Source organism: Ischnura elegans, chromosome 6 (assembly GCF_921293095.1).
Source record: "Ischnura elegans chromosome 6, ioIscEleg1.1, whole genome shotgun sequence".
NCBI classification, from domain to species: domain Eukaryota; kingdom Metazoa; phylum Arthropoda; class Insecta; order Odonata; family Coenagrionidae; genus Ischnura; species Ischnura elegans.
Genome location: NC_060251.1, coordinates 20,679,576 through 20,704,597, shown reverse-complemented (window position 1 = coordinate 20,704,597; position 25,022 = coordinate 20,679,576). Strand labels below are relative to the sequence as shown.

Below are 25,022 nucleotides of genomic sequence, written 5' to 3'. Positions count from 1 at the left end.
CAAATGCAACCAGTGCAGATCGCCAATAGCACGAAAAAAATCAGCAAAACAATATATATTTAACAAAAAAGTAAATAATCGCACTTAGATATAACAGACTAATTACAAGAATTTAAGGTGATAATTCGTTATGACAATTATGTCAAACAAACAATTTTTTTAAAGATACCATAACATTAGGATAACACTGTGATTTAGCACAGTTCTAAATTTAGTTGGTGATTCATTCACATCTGAATTAAACACTTAAAACAAACAATTATGTGACGATGAAGACATTAGGAACGTTTTCAAAGCTTCCGCCGACTGAGTCTTTTTCTGTCTATGTTGTTACACCTCGCTGCCTTTTCCGTTCCCGTATTTAAGCGTGTACAGTGAGTGGCGAAACGTATTCTTTGACGACCCCTCTCCTTAGGTGATCCCAATTTCCCTGTTAATTGCTTCCTTTGTCCACTATCCACTTCCTCTTAACAACACACACAGTGCCAATAATGACCAGCTCTTTGACGACGCCGTTGATTGTATCCATAGGAGGTATTCCTTTTCCTCCTTCTCCCTTATTGGGCGACTTTCTCTCATCAGCTATTGTAACGCCGGAATTTTGGCTGAGGAAATTTCACCGAGAAATTAATCGCATCGACCTGGCCTCGAACCAGCATCCATCGACGGACTTGGTCTAGAAGGGCTGAAGCTCGATTCGAGTCCAGACCAAAAGTAAAGATTTTCTCCTTGCAGGATTGTCTCGCTACCTGTTCCTTTATGTCACCTCGTATCATTATAATTGAGGTTTATTTACTTGAAAGAACTTTCCTGGCTCACAATTGAGTGTTGCATTCGTCTCACACTTGGTTAATTTTCTGTTATCGAAATGTCGGCTCTGGCTGCGCAATTCTCTTGGTGGAATTTAGGAACCTGTACAGCGTAGTGGTATTCGCAATGGCCCGGAAAGCTAAAGGCCCGTGGTTCGATTCCCGGTTCAGGGAAGTTTTTTTTTTCTCATGGCAATTCATGTATATTTCACCCCCTTTCACGCGGCAGCCTTCGCAATAGTACTTGTTTCACTTTGTATTTGAACTGGTAGTACTTAGGCCAGTGGCGCAACACTGCTCTCTTTAAGCTGCCACGCTATCCACATGACCCAGTTGGAAAACTGAAAAATATTATCGTGGATTTCTCTTCCTTCTCTTTCACCCGCGGTCCGGACATTCCATGTGCTTATGGTCCGAGCGGGCTCGGGATATTTCTACCCCATCCATTCCCGATATAGACCCCCCACTGTCTGGTTTTTCGCATGCGTGCTTGAATAATCACGATGGGGCACTGCCTCTGTTGCTGCTGCCGCCTGTCGTCACGCGATGCCCTAAAAGAAGGATTCATCGCCGCGGCGTTCCACCTCGCGAACAGTCGACCCAGAAGGTCTCTGAGTGATTACTTTCGACCACCCTGCCTATCCCACCATCCTCAGTGGGATAGGCACGGGCGATTGCGTTTCCTTAATTGCCTCTCCACTGTTTGCTGATGGGCAAAAAAATAAAAACTTTTCCTCTCCCGTGAGGGTCGGATTTCGATTGGCGAGGAAAGAAGAATGCGCCGATTTCGTGCATTCTTTTTTTTGTAAAAGGCAGAACTTGGATGACTTTAGCCATTTAATCTTGTCTCGTCACGAATCTAAAGTTTTAAATGCAAACTCTTTCACGACTTGAGAGTGATTCGGTGGTGATTTTGAGCCCATTAAAAGGCATACATTTAGACCTTGATTTTAGGTTGGGGATTGGTAGCAGTGCGCCACCGCGTGGGTGATTTTTTTAACTCTCTATCTCTCCTAAGCTTTCGCGAAGGCGGTTCAACCCTTCGGTGATAGTCAGCTCCCTTCCGAGATACAAACAAAACCTATTGGGTCTCGTAACTTCTACAAGGTTTCCTTCGCTAATCTGTTTCTATCGACTACCATACTCTCTCATTGCCTATTCAGGGCCCCGACTTCGGTGCGGTGTAACTGTGCTCGAAGTGTTTGTTCGAAATTGATCCGTGCTTTTCCCCATCAGTCTAAAACTTATCCATTCTCAGGAGACTCCATCTGTTAAGCAAATAAAGTTTTAACGATGGGTCTGAATATTCCTTGCAATTCGAAGTTCTGGACTCGTCTGGAGGCCTGCAATGCCTGAGAAATTACGGCCAAAGTGGATCGTTAACTGTTCCTCAAAAGTTTGAATGATTTTGAGAGTGTACAAGTCATTATCACAGCTCTTTTTTTTGGATGTCAATCTCCGTTGGGACTTCGTTTTTATTTTAATTAAATGCGAATTGGCCGGACCTGAGTAATGCATTACATCGTATTATCAGTCGCCTAATGCATTGATCTAGGTATCATTATTAATCGGACAGGTCTAATTATACCTGTCCGTTTGAAAATTTTGAAGAAGTTTATTGAAATTTGCAAGATGGAAGATTTACTTTTCCCGGATCGGGTTATCCCAAGTATATGTGGAAGAATATAAAATTTGTACTTTTTCAAATATAACTTCTGTATTGTTTCATTTATAGCATGTGTCATTTCTCCCATGCATTGACTTAAAAAACAAGTAATTATAATTCTACGCGCTATTGCTTAACAATAATTTCTGAGAAATAATAACAATAAGCGTAAAGGATTTTTATACCTTTATAGATATATGTGCGGGGTTACTTTAAAAAATTCTATAAGAAGTGTACCAATTTCATTATAACTTTAATAAATTGCAAATGAGATGAATTAATATTTATACATCGTCATGTATTTAAATGTATCACTTTAAAATCTACCTTCATGTTTCCCTCTCTAATCTGTACTTATATATTTCCGTTCCGTTTCAGGCGTGTGCATGGTGAAGAATGGATCAAGAGTAGACTTACCGGTGGATGACGCTGATATTTTGACGAGTGAGTACCGACTCTTACTGTTTAAAAGCCTTTCTTTTTGTATCTGGTATCTTCTGGCGGGCGGCTACCGTTTTTTACCCAACAACCTTGTTCTCCTCCCATTCCCCGGAAGTTCTCTCCTCATCTCACCAATCATCTCTTGCTATATCCCGAAAACATCCCGTGGAGGAAGATAAATGACCATCGCTGACCGCATCGTCGGGGGATATACCTCTCTGAATTGGGTTTCTGAGGACAGCGATGGGTGGTGGGGTCTAAGTGGACGGACGACATCCCTGTTTCGGAACTCAATGGAGAAGTCGAGAAGCGGTCGGTACCCGAATATATCTGATATCGGGTTGAGCTCAGAATGTGGGGCGATGTGGGACTGTCGGCAGAAAATAGTGTCTTCAGGAAAACGGAGAGAACGGGTGAGATGAACGAGCTCTCTGATGGAGGCAGGCATGGATGAAGCCATAATGCAAACTCTTTCGTTATGGCTTTTTCGCTTTCACGGTCATCTCTATGCCTAAAAAGTGGTACAACTAATTCTTAAAACCCACTTGCGACCGCTGACTGGTTGATTCATACAAATGTTTGGGGTGAATGAGACGAGGTAAGACAAAAATTGAAAGAAAAGACCCCCTCTAAAATCGGATTGATACCCTATGAAAAATTCTCGAAACAGTAAATTTTCTGTTACAATGTTGCCAGTTGTCTCTATGGCTCTACTTTTTGGGGGTATTTGGGGTAAAAAAATCGATGTGAATGATGAATTTGAACATCGCGGAGAAGCTGTACTTCCCGAAGTGCTGCACTCTGTCCGTTGGATGGGACGTTAAGCCATGGTCCCCTTGGAGCCTTTTATTAGGAGTAGGATAATGTCTACGTTGGGTTTCTCTCTTGTCGAGCGACTAAGGGCACGCATATTGAAATTTATTTATTATGTAAACAACTGTTTGAGACGTCGAATTCGAAAAAAAAAGAAACTGTAAGTAATTTTTTTCGGTTAGGCTAATTTCAGAAAAGGTTAGTGAAGAGTTTGATCTGGAGTGTAGCGCTCTACGGTGCGGAAACGTGGACATTGAGGAAATACGACGAGAGAAGATGGGAGGCATTCGAGATGTGGGTATGGAGAAGAATGGAGAGGGTGAAATGGACGGAGAGGAAAAGGAACGACAAAGTGCTGGATATGGTTGGCAAGGAGAGGCAGCTTTTAGATGAGATAAGGAGGAGACAGAATCTATGGATGGAGCGAGTACTTGGCTGGAAGGAGATGTTGAAAATGGTGTTAGAGGGTAGAATGTTGGGGAAACGAGGGTGGGGAAGGAAAAGAATAGGATTTTTAGATAGATTGAAATGGAGTAGGCCTTACAGTGAATTGAAGAAGGTAGTGCTGGTAGGAAAGTGAGGCTCCCAGATCACTAATTTCAGAACCGCACCATTCTTATGTGATAACCCTGTATTTTGTTTTTGGCGCTTCGCCGTGAAGATAATTAGAACATCGCTTAAGGGGAGACGTACTCCATATTGGCGGCCATCCGCGATTGTGACGAAAGAGCGTCATTGGTGTTGAGTGATTGGACCGCTTCAAGTGGGCGAGAAAAGACAGCCTTGGCCTTGGGGATTTGGCGTAGGAAGCAACGGGGAAATGTTCGTAGCAGATGACTTGTAAGTGATGGTGTTGTAGGAAGGTGACGAGGGATGAGGTGCAGATGAAGGAACCGGGTTTAAAAAGGCAGCGTTTCCATGGACCCTTGAAAACAGGGAAATCATTCTTGAATTCGCAGAACCGCGATACTTACTGAATTATTTGTTAATATTGTCGTAAGGGGAGGAATAACTTCCGTGCAGCCGGCCCTATTATGTTTAGTACCTACTCTTTTAAGACTTGCGCAATCAGTTTGAAGTTTTTCCTTTTCAGCATTTAGCTGTATCTCAATGATGAAAATTTTACCTGCGAAAAACTCTCCGATAAAAGTTTCACGTGGAGTCCCTCAACTGGAACTACTAAAAGTAATTCGTTTTTCCGTATCTTTTCCCATATTCCTGCTTTACCTAACGTATAACTTCTGGTATTTGAGCTATTCATTGGCATTATCTTTTTGTAAATGTATATTGTCTTCATTTTGGCCCACATGTATCTTTTGGATCTAATACAGAATAAAAAACTAATTTATAACTTTTTTATTAATATAATAATTATTTTTTCGATAAGGCGAGGTATGAAAGAAGAATGGATTGAGATCAATGAATGATTCGCATTAATATTGAATAGTCACTTTACAATTGAAATAAAGGGGAAATTGATGTAGTAGTATAGTATCAACTATGGGATGATATTTTTATGCATTTTGTGGTAAAATGTGTTAACTTTATCTTGTGAACTCGTGTACATTAAATTTCAGCGTTATTTTTTGGTAGAAATTCAATGGCCACACTTAGAGAGTAGCTTCGTTTCATTTTACCTTAAATACCTAATTTTAAAAATTATTTTCTAATATTAACCATCTGGTACCTGTTTTTGAACACTAATTTCCATGGAAAGACTATTTCGATTTAGAAGGCCGTTTCCTCGTGGTAATAGTTACATGATACATTTGCAAAGAGTTGCGTAAATTCATTGGAATTAATATGACAATGCATGTAACGCTTTTATTCGTCACATACGAGGCTTTTAAATGATAATTGTGTTTCACCTAGGAGTATCTCTGATAGCATCCTTTGTGTAATTCTCCCTTTCATGAGATTTCAGCTTCTTTTTGACGTCACCCCCTTTGTATTTGAATTATGTGACATAATTCATTATGTTGTGGAATGCACAGAGCCTTGATTAATATGAATGACTCGCAGTTGTTCCTGAAATTGTGCCACAAGCACGTCTTTCTTTGATGCTTTCCGGCAAACTGGGCACAATGCGCGCATTATGCTCGGCCTCTATCTGGATTATCCCTGCCAGCTTTTGTTCCGCATCGGCTCCCATTCTTAATGTTCCGGGAAATCCCATTGGATCCGCGATGACGTTTTTTTCATGTGTCGGTGTTGGTCTACGTATCCCTTCTGCTCGAATGTCGCGTATATAAATACTGAATCTTCATCCGAAGAGGGCGTTTCCCGTCAGTGGCTGTTTACCACTCCTATCCCATTCCTATTCGGTAATCTTGTTCAAAGGTTCAGACGAGGTACTAGTTTCTTTGAGGGAACGAGGTCTGGATGTTGACAGCAGTAGAGAAGTCATGAAGTGGAAGCATTCGAAATGTGGTGCTACCGAAAAATGATGAAGATAAAATGGATCGACTGAGTAAGTAATGAGGAAGTGCATGGAATGGTGTGGGAGATAAGAGAACTCTTCTAAAAACCTTAATCTGTAGACTGAACAACTTAGTTGGCCACATTATGGGGCATGATGACCTGATGAAAATAGTCGCAGGAAAGGTAGAAGGGAAGAAGGGTAAGGGACGGCCCCGTATGTGTTACATAAGATGGGTTATAAAGGATGCTAAAGAAAAGAAATACGTAACTACGGAAAGGCTAGCAGTAATTGAGAGCTGCGTCAAACCAATCTTAAAGATTGTTGTCTTAAGATGATGATGAGGACTGTTAGGGAAATAAGCATCCATTATGAGTCTGCGTGTCCTTTCTAATGGCATATTATTCTTAGGCGAATTACAATTTGGTAAATTCAAATACGTCTCATTGTCTTTGTTTTCACTGTCCGTGGAAGCATAGGTATAGTTGAGTACTGTAATTAGTTGCGCGAGGACTTCATCAGAAGCGATCGTTGATTCAAGCTATCTTTGACGAATTTAAGTATACCGGGACTAGCCACGGTGATAACTTTTACGGGAGTCACCCGCAATGCACAATTGTGCGAAAAATCCACAGAGAAAAAATCATTCGCCTTGACCGGGATTCGAACCCGGATCCCTCGATTTCCGGCCGAGTGCTTTAGCCAGTTAAGCTACCGAGGCGTCAATTTCCACAGGGAAGAATGACGCCTCGGTAGCTTAACTGGCTAAAGCACTCGGCCGGAAATCGAGGGATCCGGGTTCGAATCCCGGTCAAGGCGAATGATTTTTTCTCTGTGGATTTTTCGCACAATTGTGCATTGCGGGTGACTCCCGTAAAAGTTATCACCGTGGCTAGTCCCGGTATACTTAAATTCGTCAAAGAGAGAACACCTATATGTGTTCAATGTTCGGACTTTACTCTCCGGCTGTGGCGCCGTGCGCACGATTTGGACTGCTCGTCGCATAATATGCTCAGCAGTCCATACCACCTTGTCCGGTATAGTCCACAAATTTCCACAGGGAAGAATGACGCCTCGGTAGCTTAACTGGCTAAAGCACTCGGCCGGAAATCGAGGGATCCGGGTTCGAATCCCGGTCAAGGCGAATGATTTTTTCTCTGTGGATTTTTCGCACAAGCTATCTTTGATTCAAGAACTCGGTCCTGACCCTTCGACTCGAATTTTTAGGTATACTTTAAATACTACGGTATTCACCATTAACATTTTTCAAGGAAATATCCGCAGACTAACCAGCTGCGTACCTTTACGGCGTTAACCGCTAATGCACATTGAGAAAATTCCACAGAGGGAATTTATATTTTGCAGAATAAACCTTCTTGTCCTCGAAATCCAACAAAAACTCCGCAGAGGAAGAAGATTCATTGGTAGTACAAGGGATGGAACACCTCGAACGACTTCCGAGGATCCGGGTTTGAATCTTGGTCAAGGAAAATGATTATTTCTTTGTTTAATTGCGTCTCTTAATGAGCACTTACGGGTGAATCCCCCCGTACCTGGCCTGACCGCTATTATTTCTGGGATATGTCACTAAACTACTAAGCTCTAATGAAATCAATTGATTTTGGCGTGACTTGGTGGAACGATGAGATATCCATGGTGAAGCAAAAAACCCAGTACCGTTCCTGTTTGTCTTGAGAATGACGCTATTGCCGTCGAAATTAGCCGACAGGAAATGAAAGTTTGTGGAACAGTACTGGGCTTTTTGCTCGGCCATGAATAGTAAGCTCTAGTTTATTTCTGTCACTGACATGCGGTATAATCTATGAATTTACCTAGGACTGATGTTGATGAAGGATCTAAGGTTTTCCCGGCGAATAGGAAGAGTTCTCGGGTTTCCAGCCGGGTCCAGGGGTTTTTCAGCAACGACGTTTCGAGGGCGAAGTCTTCCATCGTCTTCAGCCTGTATCGCATTCACCCTGAAGACGATGACAGACTTCGCCCTCGAAACGTCGGTGCGGAAAAACCCCTGGACACGGCTGGAAACCCGAGAACTCTTTCTCTAGAACTCATGTTGCTTTTATGAGTAGTAATGAACTTTGTTTAACGTACTTATATACCTCGGTGACAGAGCATCATCTGGTTGCTCGTATACCTGTTTAGGCGCTGCAGTACATTAGTAGATATGAGAACGTTTAGGCACCCTGGTATCGTACTCGATTGTATTTGCACGAATATATTTGGGACCGTGCTACCTTTCGAGGCCACCTATCACGAAACGTTGTAAATGGGGGTGCGGGCCAAAAGGGTTATACCCTTAAAAAAATTCTTTGCAACTTCATCCCCCAATGTTTTTCATACTTGCCTTGATTTTCAATCATGCCACCAACAGAAACTGCGGTCTCATGGAGTTAGACGCGGTGAGGTACGTCTATAATTCAGTGCTTGAATATGTGCATATATTTGAGAGCTGATGGAAGTGACGTTTCCCCTGCCTCGTTTCGGCGGGCCATCTAAGGTCTTCTGCGGAAGCAAGCTGATGCTCATTCCTCCGCTCGCTCGGTGGCGTGATCACTCCGCACAGGTGTCGGACACGGAGATTCGCCGCACGTGACGTAGCACTCCCCGCCCGCGTTTGTATTCAGCATTGAGAGAGGGGGGGGGGACTTGTGACGCGTCCGCCTACATCCTCATATCGCCTATATCCCTCTCCAATTCTTCTTCATCGGTTGAGATGGAAGCGTCGTGGGCGCTATCGCATCATATGGTCGGTGGCCCACGTGTTATGCTTGTGATTTCAATACGCAAGGGAGCCACGCTTGGAGGGTATGGAGTCTGTAGCGATGAAACAGTCGCTGGCGTTCGGTGTTATTATCTGTTGTGGATAACATGACTCTGCGACATTGATGTCGAAACTATTTTTGCTAGGCGTCGGCAACCGTAAAAAGGTTCCGGCTCTTTAGAAAAGGGTCCACATTTTTACATATAGAAGAGTTTATAGTCTATAATTTGCTATGAAAGGATATTAAGTTGTGAGAATGAGTTTCAAGGGAGAAAAAAGCGGAAAAAGTAACGTGTATTATTTTTTCTAATGAAAAATACTAATTTATTTTAGGTTTTCATGGGAATTATAGGCCTTTTCATTGGACTTCCCAAATGTACCTCCCTCCTGAAAGGTCCCCGAGCAAATTCTGGGGTAGAGGGCATTGATCTTATTATTTCCTTTAGAAAATGTAGTCATCAGGTCAAATTTCTTTTCTAATATCTCCTTCGAATTATCGCTATTAATTCGCGATTTGCGGTAGTAAAGTTGATCGGAGGCTCTTCGTTGTTTCCGAATCTTAGAAGGTCACCATAGTAGATTTTATTCTCCCATTCATTTATGTAATTATGTTTTCAATCCACCTTCCCACCCGTCATATTTAATGAATATTCTCAATATTTATTCCAGTTTTTCTCTGTTGAAGATCTTTCATATGATCTATTAAGTGTTTAATATTTTCAGTGGTGATAAAACGCTCGAAAGCCACGTTGTGGTATTGAAGACTCGTAAAATGCATATCATTATTACAAATAAATTAATTACCTAAAACTGCCGGAGATATGGAGGCTCGAATTCCTGCGATAACAAATTTTTAGTTAACTAGCCCTTCGCTATCCGATAAGGTAGTTGGAATAAACCTAGCGCTGAAAGAGGAAATTAATTTCGACCGCAACCAATTCTAGAAGCATTTATCTTACAAAAGAGTAGGAAGGTGTAGAAATTGGTTTCTACTTACGTGCTTGGAACTTTCAAGTGAGCTCTACCTCTTATCACCTCATCAGTGTATTTCTTTGTCTCTTCCAGCTGCTTTCATTTCCTCGGCCGCCAAATACTCCTTTTCTTTTTACTGTGCAGCTCTTCACCCACTCAACTATAAGCCCTCAAATGCTAGGTATTTCGATCATTTAATCATTTCGATCATAATGCTAGCCCGATAATGAGTGTGTACTCTAATACTTATTTATGATAATGTTTGTTATCTACATTATTTATTTGCCATTTTATATATTATTTATTTTGTACCTACATGCTTGTATCTCAAAAGCCGGATATCATACTTAAGCTCCCTTCCAGTAATTTTTGATTCTCATTTCTTGAGGTCCCTTTTTTAAACTCTAAGGATAAGTCTACAATCGTCCAGCTGGAACCCTTAATTATATGCCTGCTTTTATTTTTCACTCACCCAAATGCCATTTAATTAAATTTTCTCCCTGTTTTTAGCCACTTAGTTTTACAGTATCGTCCTCGCATCTTTTTCTCCAGTAATATTTAATTATCTTTATGGTGATTGATCGCTATCCCATGTATCTCGAATAGATTAATTCTGAATGGCTGCAGTTCACCGCGTGATTGAGTAACCATAGCGTGGTCGTTGTTGAATCAAATTGATTTTATCTGTTCTCTATATCGGGATGTTCCCCTGCCCCTCTCATCGCTTCCTTAAAATAAACGTTCGAAAAAGCGAAGGCGAAGTCGGGCAACCTGCTTCATCCCAAAAACCCGAACTACCCACTTCTTCTCCGTCATAGTCATTTATTCCATTATGTTGTCAATCCATCATCTCTGCCTGCTCGCTATAATTCATAAATGTTATTTTTTAGCTACTCCCATTTTTCTCTTTCAAAAATATTTAGTAATTTTTTTAAGTTTGTGATGATGACTACATTGTGGGTACAACAATATTCCTCTTTGTTCTCCGTGTCGAACGCTAGCGGTTGATCTTATAATCATGCTTTAGAGCGAATTTAAGAGAAAGCCATCATATTATTATCCCATAAAACATAAATAGTTAGTAATCAAAGCAGATGATATTTGAACTCTACGCAAACACTATGATCGTGTTCTGATTCACATATCTTTTATACTAAAGGCTTGAAAGTCAAGTGTTAGTCTTGATTCACCCTAAATGTCTGAATTCTCAAGTGGAGCAGCAATGACATTCTCAATTACTATAATACTGTGACTATATTGCTAAGTGAGTGAAGGTAGTCATGCTATGTTACCGACTCTTAGCACTTGGAATGATTCATAAAATGCAGTCTCAGTGGCCCTCGATTATCGCTCCAACCACCTGTAATCTGATTTCGTGGTGAAATGAGGATGAATATACCCGCAGTCCGCACCTCTTGTGCGCATAACTCTTAGCGTTGGATAAGGGTGCCGAAATAATGGCCTTCTTTTTTTAATTTTGGTCACGTGACCGGTTGGTCGAAGGGTTCACTTGGGAACGGAGTGGGGTACGGGTTTAATGCATTGGTATAGAGGGGGAATTGGGGGGGGGGGGTGGAATTGGAAGGGTAGCGTCTTCCGTGGTTGTGTCGATATCAATTTAGGTAATGGCTCTCGCGCGGGGATCTTTTTACCCATCGCCCCTTAGCCGTCTGCGGATGGCTAGCTAATGTAAGAAGGCGCAGGGGTGGTAGAAATGGTTAATGACGTAAGGCGGGGCCCGTATCGGGTGTAATGGCTAGGGTGTAGGGCGCGCTACCTTCATCGTGTTTGTTCTTTTTCTCTGTTGCTCATCCTGCACTATCCTGTCTTCTTTTTTATTATTTGGGGACCAGGCGTACGCCGTCTCTGTACACAGAGTGGTTCCGGTCATATTATGTTGCGTGGTAACCACGGGTGTATTACTAGTGGCGTATCCAGAGAGGGGCGAGCGGGGGCTACAGCTCCCTCTTTGGTTATCCAATAGGGTGGTTTCCTATTATTTTTTAATGCCTAAATCGAAAGATTATTACTCCTTGAGTACGAATTTCATGCTCTTAGATTTTCGAATAATGATATCAATTTTTCGCGATTAAACAAAAAGTGAAAAATTTCAAGCGCGTGAAAACGTGACGGCTAAGTAGGAATGTTGGTAAAAGTCCGTGTGACGTATTTATGGTTCCCGCTGCCGCCCTGTGAGGTGACCTTGAGGCGATGCTTGAGCGCTGGTACGACGCAAGTTGCTAGCAGGTGGCAGAGTACCCCGTTAGCAGGTAGCGCTTGGCTTAAATATGGATTATTACTACCTTATCAAACGAAGGAAACTTTCCGGCCTTAGCCAGTTTTAAAGTGATTATTAAGAGATGTTTCCCTGAGCTCTGTGTCTCATGCATGCATTGGTAATCTCAGACGATGTAAAACTCCGATCTACTTGTATAGAAACTAGGTCCCTGTGACTTCACGTGGAGTGGAATCGCATGGGCGCCAATCTGGCCTTTTTCAAATGATGTTAAAATTGACCATTGCCATTCGTTTAAATCGGGAATTCTAAAACCAAATTATTTGTATATTATGAAAACCCTCATGGTGGGTAACGAATAGCAATCAATGCATTTCGTTTTCTTTGATGAAGGAAACTACCCTATTTACACTGGATGAATAGTAATTTTGTTCAGTTATCGAATATATACAGTAGAGTAGAGCCCCCTAGCTCCCCCTTGTCCCTACCCTGGATCCGCTGATATGTATTATCTATGAATTTATCAAGTTTTAATGATAGCTTCGCAGTCAGTGTTTCTTTGCGAGCGCTCACGTAAGGTTTTTATTGAGATGTGCTTTTATTTAGCGCGTTTGCTCATCCTTTTTTTGGATACTCATCTATTCCTCTTCTTTCGTTCTATTATTGGAGAATACCCAGGGGCGAAACCTTCTCTATACTCAATGTTAAGCGCTCAAATCAATGTTAGCCTATAGATTGATCGCGTTTAAATGGTTGACTTAGTTCTTCTTATGTTCGCTTGAAAGAGTTGGCATAGGCTGTGCTACTTTGGTGTGTTTGTTCCTATTTGGTCGTTGCCCTTCCTTCCCAAATCCTTATTTTTTAACCTGGGCTGAACCTTCGCTACTGACCCATGGTTGCTACACATGCGTTGTTGGATCCTCACATTGTTTGCCCTTAAATGGGTAGTTAGCAGTAAATTTTCCTTTGCGTTCAGTATAAAAACGTAATTTTGTTCGTGTTTCCTTTAGCTTATTTTTATGTCTTTTTTCTATTTCTCACCCTTACCTCTTCCACAGTCTCTTTCGTTTTGGAGGAAAACGTATAATGGTTTACTTTTGCTATGCTCCCAGTATTGCTACACAAATTGAGTTGTGTCACCTATGGATTGATTGCGTCAATATGATCACTCGCAGTAAAATATGAGAGCATATCTGTTACTTATATTTCCTTCTTCTGTTTTCTTAGGGGCGATTGGAATTATACATTGCCGCAAAACCTATATTACATGCGGTGTGAATTATGGATTGTGTTTGAATGGATTCCACGCAGTCATATTTTACGTGTTCACTTACGCTTAAAAAACGTCTCCAAACCAAGGGTATAACTTAACATCACACCAAATTATAGTAGTGTTACTTCAAATTTATTGTATGGCTTGTAGATTAATCTCGTTAAAAGGGTTGTTTCACATCTAATTTTCATTTACGTGCGCTCCAAAAACTTAACTTAGCATGTTGCTTCCTTTAGCGTGTTTGTAAGGTTTATTTGTTGCTCACTTTCCCTTTTCTATCTACTTTTTAATCATTATATAACCATGGCACTCTTCAAATCCTCAATCTTCTTCACTCTTTAAGAAATTATTACCACAAATATACTGTGGGACCTATGGATTGATCGCTTTTAAATGACTGGTTCGCCTTCTATTTTTCCTTATGTTTTTATTTCTTGATTTTTCCCAACATGATTTGGAAGAACTGTAAAAGCAGAGCTGCCTAGTTTAACCATTGACCCAAAGCTGGGAGGGATATTAAGACAGACGGACTGGGAGTGGCTGAGTCATTAAATTTGCCTTAATGTCCGCCATCCACGTCGTCATAATCATTCCCTTTCCATCGAGGGAATCCGTAAATAGCACTACGGAACGGTAGCTTTTAATTCGGCGTTAATGCCTTCGGTAGTGACGTACGTCGGCCCGAATGTGTTCGTTTTGCCGACACAAGGAATTATTTTTCCCCCTCTTGGACTTCTCTTTTTTTTTCTCCGCCAGCAATTTTTTAATGAAAACTCCTTCTTGGGCGTATATGTGTCAGGGCCTTGAAGATTATTTAACGGTGCCTAAGTTTTTTTTTCGCTGCTACTGTTGGTTGGTGCTATGTCTTACATCACCGACGGTCGCGAAGAAGCATCTGGGCAAAACCATTTGGCATCGTCGATTATTGTGTCTATTGGGTTCGGCACGATTCTTCCCGAGATTTTAGAGATCTCCTCGGGTCGCTGTTGATGACTTGAAGCCATTAGCAACGGGAAGGAAAAACCGGCCGTATACCTAAAAAACGGGGATAATGTTGGACGTCACTATCTCGGTGACTCCTCCGTTATTCTGCCGGGTCGTTTTTGCGACCGTTTTTGGCAAGTGTGGGGCGCACCTTCAGCAGGCAAGCGAAACCTGGCCGAGATTCCGTTCCGAAGGCCATCAGCATTTTTTCGCGACCCCCCCCCCCCTGGAAATTTTCTGCCTTCGTCGAATTAGCTCGAAAGAGCGTCTTTTCCTCATGTTACCCTCCTGAACGTGATTCCTATCCTTGGCCGGCTATTGCAACAAGGAATAAAGTATGTGACGGTAATGGATCCTTCAGGGTGGTGCTGCGGAACCGATCTCAATACAAGCCTTGAAATTTATTGAGACGTTCACTTAACTTCTCTGTGCACCTCTCATAAATTATATCGCTCATGGGATCTCATTTTCTCCATGTCCTATTATAAGTTCATTCATGCATAATCTCCTGTTTTTTCTTGGCAATATCCGTTTTGGCCGCATGAACTTTGTGCATTTTGTTAAATATCCGTTTTTCTTCAACTCTTCCTTTAAGACCTCTTGGAAACTTTGTACTCTTAGCAGTAAATGATTTTGTGGGTAAACTGTTCTCGGGATTCCCCTTTGGTTTTAATATTATTATTATTCGATTATTTTATTTGCATTTATTCTAAAAAAGATGCATTCATCACTGATTTCATAGTTTGACATGTAATTTCATTTTTTAAGCAGCATCTATATGTTCTTTCATAGAGTAAGTATATTCTATACTTGTGGAACGAGCATATTAAAAAAATCGCAAAACATTGTGCATCGCCATCTGATTAATTGTTCCAGAACTACATAAAAAACGCGATGCGATTTTTGTACGTGCGGTGAGCCCTCTATATATACTTACTCTATGGTTCTATGTATTTCATAGCTGTATTTTGTTCGTTTTTTTATTTTCGTCTTTTTAGGGTCCTATCCATTGCAGACATTAAGCATGCGATTGTTATTTTATCGTGGGTATTTTATGGAAGTACATTTTTTTAGCGTCACCGAAAAGAAGATATGAGATGTCTTTATTATAATCGGAAATTTCAGCAAATTAGGAAAGCAGGAGTGGGCGTAGACTCATTTCCATGGCCTTGTCGACTCCCTGATGTCTTGTATCTGCTTAAACTGGGTTTTTGAGTGAATGGAGGGGCCAGGTTGTCGTCGTTAAGATGTCATCTTCCGAGGTACACGGTGAAAGGCAAAACCATTCGCTCGGCGCCTCAAAGGAAAATGTGACCGCGGAGATAAGACGCTGAGAACTCCCCACTCTTCCGCAAAACATAAATTTCATTCGCTTCGGTGTTACTTATACATTTACAGGCCTCACCATATTGAAGAGCTAAGGTTTTTTTTGTCGTATTATTTATGGTGACGCTGACTTTGAACGAACTTACCTACTTCCATTTTCTTCTTGCAAGGGAGGGCTGTATAAAAGCTTATTAGCTACCGCTATTGCAGGAATGCTGTACCTTTCTATTCGTATTTCAAGTTTTGTACAAAAATCTCTCAAATGCGACAGTAGGTTTGGCGAGAGTTGTAGCATCTTTACATTAATAGTAGTTACATTTTTACAGCAAGAGAGACTTACTTTTAAAATTTTCTGAGAAATATATCCAAAACCTATGTAAGTTCTTGCAATATAAGACACGGTCTCAGGCGTTATTTTGTGGAATTGCTTCATCATACAATAAAATAAAATAACTTTGTTTTTCTTCCACACTTTATTTTAAATAGCACGATAGCCCGACCTGATGATAGCATTGGATGCTGAAACCCGGGTCGTGCTATTTTAAATGAAGTGTGGAATAAAAACAAAGTTATTTTATTATATAAGTTCTTGCAGTACATTTTCAGCGTCTTTAAATAAATTATATACTGAAAGCTATTATTGAATTCAAAATGCTATTATTCGGAAGAAATCGTCTTTGAGTCCATATGGCTGGTTAATAATTTCAAAAGTGTGTGCCCACACCAATGTAATCATTTCATTTACAGATGAAAACTGTATTTCGATTAGACTAAAGAGCGTAAGTTGTGGACTTTTTCGAAGGAGTTTGAGAACTTTACTCATTACTACCGTCACAGTGAAGAAACTTTAAATGCTGTGTAAAAACATCGACCTAAATGGAAGGCTGGAGCAGATTCATAATCCGCTTTCACTATTTTCTGCGTGCCAGCTTTTTTGCTGAACGCGACGGGAATACTGATGAAGATTTTTTTCTTCGCTCCCCTCCTGCAGAGATTTTGTTCCTTATAACAGCAGGGAATGAAAAATCTTGCTCTCTTTCTCTATATACCATGATAACGCTTCGAAGAGTGTGAATATGAATATGTATTTTATGGCCGGTATACTTACATAATGATAATCGTTTTTAGCTAGTTGGAACTTATGCACTATTCTTATAAAATAAATTCTATAGCATATGATTTAATGTTTGTACAAATCTTAAAGGAAAATAATATTCGGTTTATAAACCATCCATGCCAACGTTTCCATCGCTCTCTTTTAAGCTAAAGCTGTGATATATTTTGTTTTAAGAGAATCACTTTACCCTCCATCTCATAAATGGATAAAGTCCCTCACATTACGATGTTGTTAATCAGATTTTTGATTTTTGAATCCCGTAAGGAATGCTAAGATTTATCCTATAAGTATTTTACTTTCTTAGACCTAGATTATTTTACGAAAATATTGTGTTGTCGAAACTTAGAAAAATGTTGATTACCCTTTTAAATTCCCTTTTGCTATCATGGTTTTGGTCTATGCTTAAATTAACACGAGGGAATTAATTTAATATCGTGGTGGAACTTAAGTTGCTCGTGGTGGAGTTCTTGCTACAAATTTTTTCAGGTTAAGATTATAACTACTTACTGCCGCTGTCAACATTTGGATTTACTATTTGGGAACCTCATGTATTTCGAAACTTTATTTCATCACAATACTTGTAATTCGATTTAAAATTTTTCTTCTGAGTCTACGACGTCATGTGGTTTTGACTATTTTCTCTGCCTCTATCGTGAGCTCGTTAGAATAGGGTGGTTTCCTATTATTTTTTTATTGCCTAAATCGAAAGATTATTACTCCTGGAGTACGCATTTCACGCTCTTAAATGACGATACTTAAATGACGAAATCACGATTTTTAAATGACGATATCTATTTTTCGCGATTAAATGAAAAGTGAAAATTTTCAAGCGCGCGAAAACGCGACGTCTAATTAGGAATGCTGGGAATACCCCGTGCGACGTCATTCTGGCTCCCGCTGCCGCAAAATGAGGTGACATTGAGGCGAGGCTTGAACGCTGATACGACGCAAGCTGCTTGCAGGTAGCGGAGTACCCTGCTATCAGGTAGCGCTTGGCTTAAATAAGGATTATTAATACCCTATCAAACGAAGGAAACTGTCCGATCACAGCCAGTTTTAATAGGTGATTATTAAGACATGTTTCCCCGAGCTCTGTGCCTCATGCATGCATTGGTAATCTCAAACAATGTAAAACTCCTATCTACTCGTATAGAAACTAGGTCCTGGTGACGTCACGTGGAGTGGCATCGCATGGGAGCCAAACTGGCCTTTTTCAAATGTGGTTAAAATTGAATATTGCCATTCGTCTGAACAGGGATTTCTGAAATCAAATAATTTGTATATTATGAAAACCCTAATGGTAGGTAACGAATAGTAATCAATGCATTTCGTTTTCTTTGATGAAGGAAACTACCCTTTTCGCTTCGCCTCACCCATTCGTGGGGAGCTGAGTGCGGATTTTGTGTAGGATGTAAGCACATACGCAAATTTACCCTTCTCTGCGACTTCCCGCTTGTAGTCTCGTCCTCCTGGCGCACTCTATGAGTCTATCCATTAAACGATTCTGCAGATGTGATCGATCGTGCAGTGTATGCTGCATTCCTAGGCTGCCCTTGGGAAATTTTGAATGAGGCCTCTGTTTGGGCGAACTTGGCGGACTCAAAGCAACTCGCTTGGCGTCGATACTAGCGTTTTGACGTAAGTGCTGCAGTCCCGCGGATACTTGCCGCACTGTCTTTAGGCTTTTAATTAAAACGCCGCCATCAAACGGAAGTTTTTTAATTGTATTCCTGTGTTATCATTGTTCCCGGTTTTACTGGAGCATTAGAAGTACTACCCAATTGGCCTTGTGGAGTGTCTTCTTCTAGGCTTGAGTATTCTGCGCGTAATGTTTCAGAGTTATTATGCTTTTATTACTTGAAATTCATTATTTTGACTATTTTCTGTAATCCATATTCATCAATCAATTTGAAATGGAATAGCTTGTTATTATATCCGCGTCATTAAGCAATAAATCAGCTAGATATTTTATTTTACTGCTAATTATTACTTATGAATTGTACGTGACAACAATGCTGGATTTTCTAGAAATTTATTCGTAAATTTAACCGAGGGTGTCTTCATCATAAGAGATTTTTTTGATTCATTGCCCTTTTCAGATTTAATTAGTCCAATTACTGGGGCGGGTCATAATATATAGTTTGTGTGCTAAATTTTAGTAAAATAAGACATTGCAATATTTCCACTGAGTTTTTTTATGACACTACGCGTTTCGTCGTTACAAAAAACATTATCAAGTGTGTTGTTGGTAACGACGAAACGCGTAGTTGCACAATAAAACTCAGGGGAAATATTGCAATGTCATATTTTACTAATGTCAAGTACTTCCACCAATTCGTGCCCAATATCATACAAGTTATGTCTGCTAAATCATGATTGACCAGAAGTGTCACCAGCCAAACTTAATTCATACATTTACTGAGGCCCTGTGCATTTTTCACTCTCTATTGCGTACATACCACTTTCCAACTGGTTGAACAACGGTGATTGCAATAACGAGTTTCATCTCTGTGATCTCTGACCACATGAGAGACTGACGAGGAACAGATACACAGTATACCTCGAGGCACACCCCTATTAATTCGTGTGAGAGCTTATTGATAAAGTCGTTCTATTATGTTGGAATATGACATCCATTTTTTAAACATTCTCTCTGTAGGGTCAAGTACCTGGGCGATCAGAAATTGATCCAATGTTCACCGATGATGTTGTAAGCTTCGGTGGATAATATTGACAGACAGCGCTGCAGGAAATGTGGAATTAGTGTGGTCAAATGGGAGCCGAGATTTGCAATATAATGACACTCTAAACATTTTTATTAGCTCGGGGATCACTAACCAAAGTTGGTGAAAAGTTGTGCTAAGCGGTAAAAAATTCAGGAAGAGATAGACATTAAAAGTAGATGTTTTGGCACATTCTTCGCTACTAGGTTCAATATTCGAGCCTAAATTTTCCACATTTGCTTTCGAGAAAATACGGACTTCGTGTCTGTATTGCAAGACAATGTTGCTCTTTAAGAATACGAGGATTTCATTATATTGTCTTGTGTTCAGCTAATCGAAATAAGGATAAGAAAGAACGAAGTAGGTGGAGTTGGTGGGTCGGAAGACTGTGGAATTAGGAGATGAGACGAAGCGATTCTACAATCCTTGACGGTGGGATTATGAGGGTAAGCACAGTAATGGGAAGAGGAGAATGGAGGTTGGGATATATGGGTGAGATAGAGAGAAGGAGACCGTATATACTGATACCAAGGAGGACGTAAAATAGTGGCATGCGGTGATAACCATTGATTTAATGTGGTGGCTGCAGTTTAAACCGTATAGTGGCCATCCGATTACATCTCATTGGTAATTTTGTGTTTAAAATTTTATTTTTCGAAATAGAACCCTAAGTCCCTCTCGTGTATTACGGTATTATTGTGGAATGGGCCTCGATACTAACGGTTGTCAGAAATAGCATTTTAGTCGAATTTGTCCAATTTGGTATCCCCTTAAAATTCTCAAATGAAAGAAATGTCGTTCATTAAATATATTTTAGAAAAGTACGACTTATTCAACATATTCAGCTGAAAAAACATCGGATGCTTTCCCAGGGTATGGTGGTCGTATCTCTTGAGATTACCCGGTGGAGAACTCGAATAGCCTTCAGTACCAACATATTCAGTTATTTAAGTTTGGGGCAATTACGAAAAAAAATGAATCTGTAATTTTTAGTTTCACTGGACGTGACTTAAAAACGCGCTCCCGGATAGTATAGTGGCTTCCCTTTAAAAGAGTTCAGTTCGTTTGCGAGTTGAGGTAGTCATTAGGGGAGACACGCACGGCCGCTCGGCGCATGGTGGCGCCTCGCGTGTTGAATCACGCCACGCTTCTCCCGCGGAGAGGAGCCAGTGCCGTGTCGTTAAACCGTCCCGTGGTATATCTCGCCTTTCGTGCGCCGATCCCGTCATCCGAACTTCGGAGTGCTCAATTAATCCCCGTTTGGCGGCGCTTCGTTCAGCCTCGAGTGAGGTTGATTTTCCATCGGGCGACTCTCTTAAGCGCCCCGCTTCGAGTGCCGAATATTTCTGCTTTAATCCAACCTGTGGCGAGGCTGGATTTTATCAATTCAGGGTGAACTGAGATGCTTCTCATTGCGAGGATCATCATATGGGCCTCGTGAAATACGGTCGGTAACTCAGTTAAAGGATTTAATATCGAAGCTTTAAACCGTTATTTAAATACTAAAAATAATATATCTCATTAAATTATTAAATTTATGATTTGATTTTTTTTTAATTTCCTGCTCGAAACTAATCGCGATTGGGTCGAAGTACGAGTATATGCTAGGTCCAGAGTAGGTGAAGGCACAGAGTAACTCTTACTTTATGGTGCAAATGAACTCAATGCCCGTTGAATTGTTAGTGCCCTCGCCAAAGCTCTCGGAACGAAGAATATTTATGTTTTTGTTCGACGTTTAGAATGTAAACTCTCATATTTTTAACAATAGTACTGCCTTATTTGGATATGCCCCAAAAATCTCAAGTTACTTGGCTAAAAAGACATTATCTACTGGCCAGGTATTGTAAGCCTCGGTCCTGTCAGGATGGTGCCAAATTTTCTTTCGTTCTGATACTGCACTTCCGTTTATTCCATTTTTCGAATCGTATTCCCTGGAATCAAATTAGAATCTCACCTTAATTCCTTCGGATTAAATTTTTGGGACTGTCCTTTGATGGGCATCTTCCCTCGACGAGGTCGCCAGACTTCGAAAAACTATTGGTGCGTATAATTGAGTTCTTCGATTCCTCCCTTGACAGGGCGTGAAATTCTATTTCCTGTCTGTCTCTCTCGGTTCTCCCCTAACGTCGTACATCGTTTCTCCGTCTAGCACCCTATGTCTAATACCCGCATCTCTTCCCCCCCTGAAGTCCTCCGTACACTATTTATTTTCATCGGATACGGTAGATAGAGATAGGGCATGAGTTAAGACGGATAATGAGAATCATAATGAGAGGGAAAATATTTAAGTATCGGAAGATATTTAAATATTGAGAAACCATGCGTGAAGAAATGAAATGTTTACAACCAATCGCACTGAAGCGAACTTAATTAAAATAAAGAAGCAATCGACTCAATTTGGTCGTGAATTTTCGTCAAATATGATGCTAATACCATGTCGACGTGGAGGTTGATTTGCTTGATTCAAGCGTGACCTTTTAGAATTGTCGCGCTTTCGGGTTATCTCTCTTGTAGTTCTTGTGTCATATTTTGCTCACAGCTCCACTAATGTTTCAGGAATATAGTGTTTATTTTTTAATTTATAGAGACATTGCTTACGGGTCACGAGTTAACTCGTGTTTCACGTGCTATCTGCTACGGACGGGTCACAAGTTAACTCATGTTTTCTACATTCTGCCTTTATATACCACCTGTAATGATACATCGCAACTACTTTGTCTAAAAACTGGATTCATTGGTAGACAGTGAATTACACTCGATTGCCTTTGTGTTTTCGTTACTTTTAGAGTTATTGAGTGTTTAATTTAATTATGGTTGACATAAAAAAGAAACCAAGCTTCATTTCAAGCCAAGCTTTGCATTAATTTCTTAACATCTGAAGTCTGGGTGCTAATGGCACAATTTTATTTACTTCAGTATTTAGGCTTGATTTGAAAGCTGCATGATTTTTTACGGTTTCAATATTTCTCGATCAAAAAATATTCTCGGTGAACAATTCGGAATCACGTCACAACTTACGTACATTCAAAATATCTCATCCCGAATTATGTTTTCTTAAAAGGCTTAAAAATACTAGAATCCAGGACACTCTGGTTCTTTGGCCAGCGCTCTATCCACTGCACCACGGTGCTCTTAGAGGGTAGAATGTTAGGTAAACGAGTTAGAGGAAGGAAAAGAATAGAATATTTAGATATATAATAAGGGGAGTACTAGGCCTTATTGTGAATTGAAGAGGGAAGTGCTGGAAGGAAGGGACGGCTCCCAGAATTCTTCTTAGCAGTGGCGTAGCCAGGGAGGGAGTCCGGGGGGTCCGGACCCCCCCCCCAGAAATATAAAAACACAATTATTTTCCCTCATAAAATAAAACAAAATATTGAAAAATCATGAATTTACAAAATATTTTTTTAACGAATGAAGTTTTTTCGATTATGAAAAGTTTTAAAATTAGTTACTTAGTACCCTCTTTTTAAAAGAATTTCCTCTCTGGTTTTGGACCCCCCCCCCTCCCCCGAATGAAATTCCTGACTACGCCATTGATTCTTTGGTCTTTCATGGAAACCTACCTAAATCGATAGAATATTTTAATAAGTAAATAAACTGCTTGAATGACCGACTTGACTTGATTTCTTTTTAATTTTAATTTATACTATGAGAAGGCTTGTGGATAGTAGAGCGAAATGGAGAGCTGCGTCAAACCAATCTTAGACTTGACTTACGATGATGATTGTGGTGTATGTGAGATTGGTTGCAATTTATTTGTTCAGACACGTTTGGTATCTCAATCTTTAAACGGTTTTGTTTACAATATAGTAATGCTTGAATTAAAATTATTATAAGAATTATTGGATCTCTTACTTTTGAGTTACTTTTACTCATTCTTCACTTTGGAACGGAAGTTAGTCTCAGCCCAGTTTTGTTCTTAGTTTAACAGCTTTTTTCATATTTTCACGTGATAGTTTTTCATTTTTCAAATGGCTGTTATAATGTGGAGTTAATGATGAATATCGTTGTATACTTTCTGTGATGATGTGATAAAAAATCTTGGAACCTTTTCCTAGGGATACCGAACGCATTGATGGCATAGTTTATCCCGTGACATTCCGTAACTCTTCATTGCTCCACCAGCAATATACCCCCGCTTTTATTATAACCATTAATCGCTCATATTTTCATATTGTTTCCCCAAGTGCCAATTTACTCTCACGCACTTCCATGTTTAATGAAATGATTTTCTCGAAGTACATTCAACAACTTAGTTGACTGTTGAAATGGTGGAACGAATTTATGTATATGTTGATCAAATTTAATATTCCATTTTCTTCGTGAATGGTTTTATTTGGGGTCATAATGTGAGAAGATCCTCCTGTATGAGTATTAAATTTATAATTATGGCTTAAGTTAGTTTTTTTATTTTTATATTCCTTACACTTCCTTAAATTTTTATGTTACTATCCGTAAGTAGTGCATTTTTAGGATGGTTATATTAGTAAAGGGGATTTCTGACTCATTAAAAGCATTAATTCTATAGGTCAATTTTAATCCATTATTATTATCAACATCTGTAAAAATAGACCGTAGTCGGGTGATACAGGAAGTTTTGATTACAATGTTACATTGGTTAAAATTGATCGTATTAAGCTCAATATGTGCTCAAACAGATGAGCTCAATTGAAACACTTTGATTTATCGGATAACATCCTCCTCGTTCTTCTCCTCAAAAAAGAGATAAGACGATGAAAAGCCCATAAAGGATTTCAAACTCTCCATCAGAAAGTTATTCTCTCTCGAGATAATTTTCTCCGTTGGCCGGATATTGGTTTAAATCCAGTAATCTACTCGTTTCCCTGATTAAGAATCGATTTGAGAATTGGCGAGGAAGTAAACGGAATTTGAAAGTAAGTGATTTAACGGGGGTCGTTTTTAGATGGGAGATACCGGCGTAGATGAGTTGGGAAACGTTCGACGGGTGAGTAGAGATTGGGGAGGTTAGTTCCACAGCGGTGGTGGGGAGGGTAAAAGTGGGAAGTGGGTTGGGGGAAAAGGAGGGCGTTGGTCCAAGCTGCTTGCTAATTGAATGACTATGCCGTGCGCTTCTTCGGTGGAGGATCGCAGCAATGTCTTCGCAGGCCAGGGAGAAAGAGGTCGCGTGGAGAAGAGACTGAGGATTAGGGTGGGTTTGAGTGAACTACAATCCAGTAGGGTGCGTTCAAGTTTTCCGTGAGAATATTTATAGTCGATTTTGACCCCTACTCCCCCATGTAAGCGAAAAAGTATTTTCTCAATACCAAAAATAAGCCAACTCATTGCCTCCTCCCCAATGAATAATATAACACCCAACTTAATTCTTTTGCCCATACAATGAAAACGAGTTTTACTCTAATGACCCATGTTTCGGCTAATTATTGCCATGGGCGGTAAAATTAATTCTTCGGCTTTTGATGATGCAATAGGTGTAATTTGTTAT

General features: G+C 40.2%; 1 protein-coding gene across 2 annotated transcripts in view; it reads left to right on the top strand.

Annotated features, from left to right (window-relative positions):
* LOC124160168 overlaps window positions 1–25,022 on the top strand; it is a 411,734-nt gene that overhangs the window by 153,644 nt on the left and 233,068 nt on the right. For both annotated transcript variants that reach the window (XM_046535929.1, XM_046535930.1), the window contains exon 3: window positions 2,854–2,919. The gene's annotated coding sequence lies outside the window, so the exon portion shown is untranslated. The remainder of the gene's footprint in view (window positions 1–2,853; window positions 2,920–25,022) is intronic.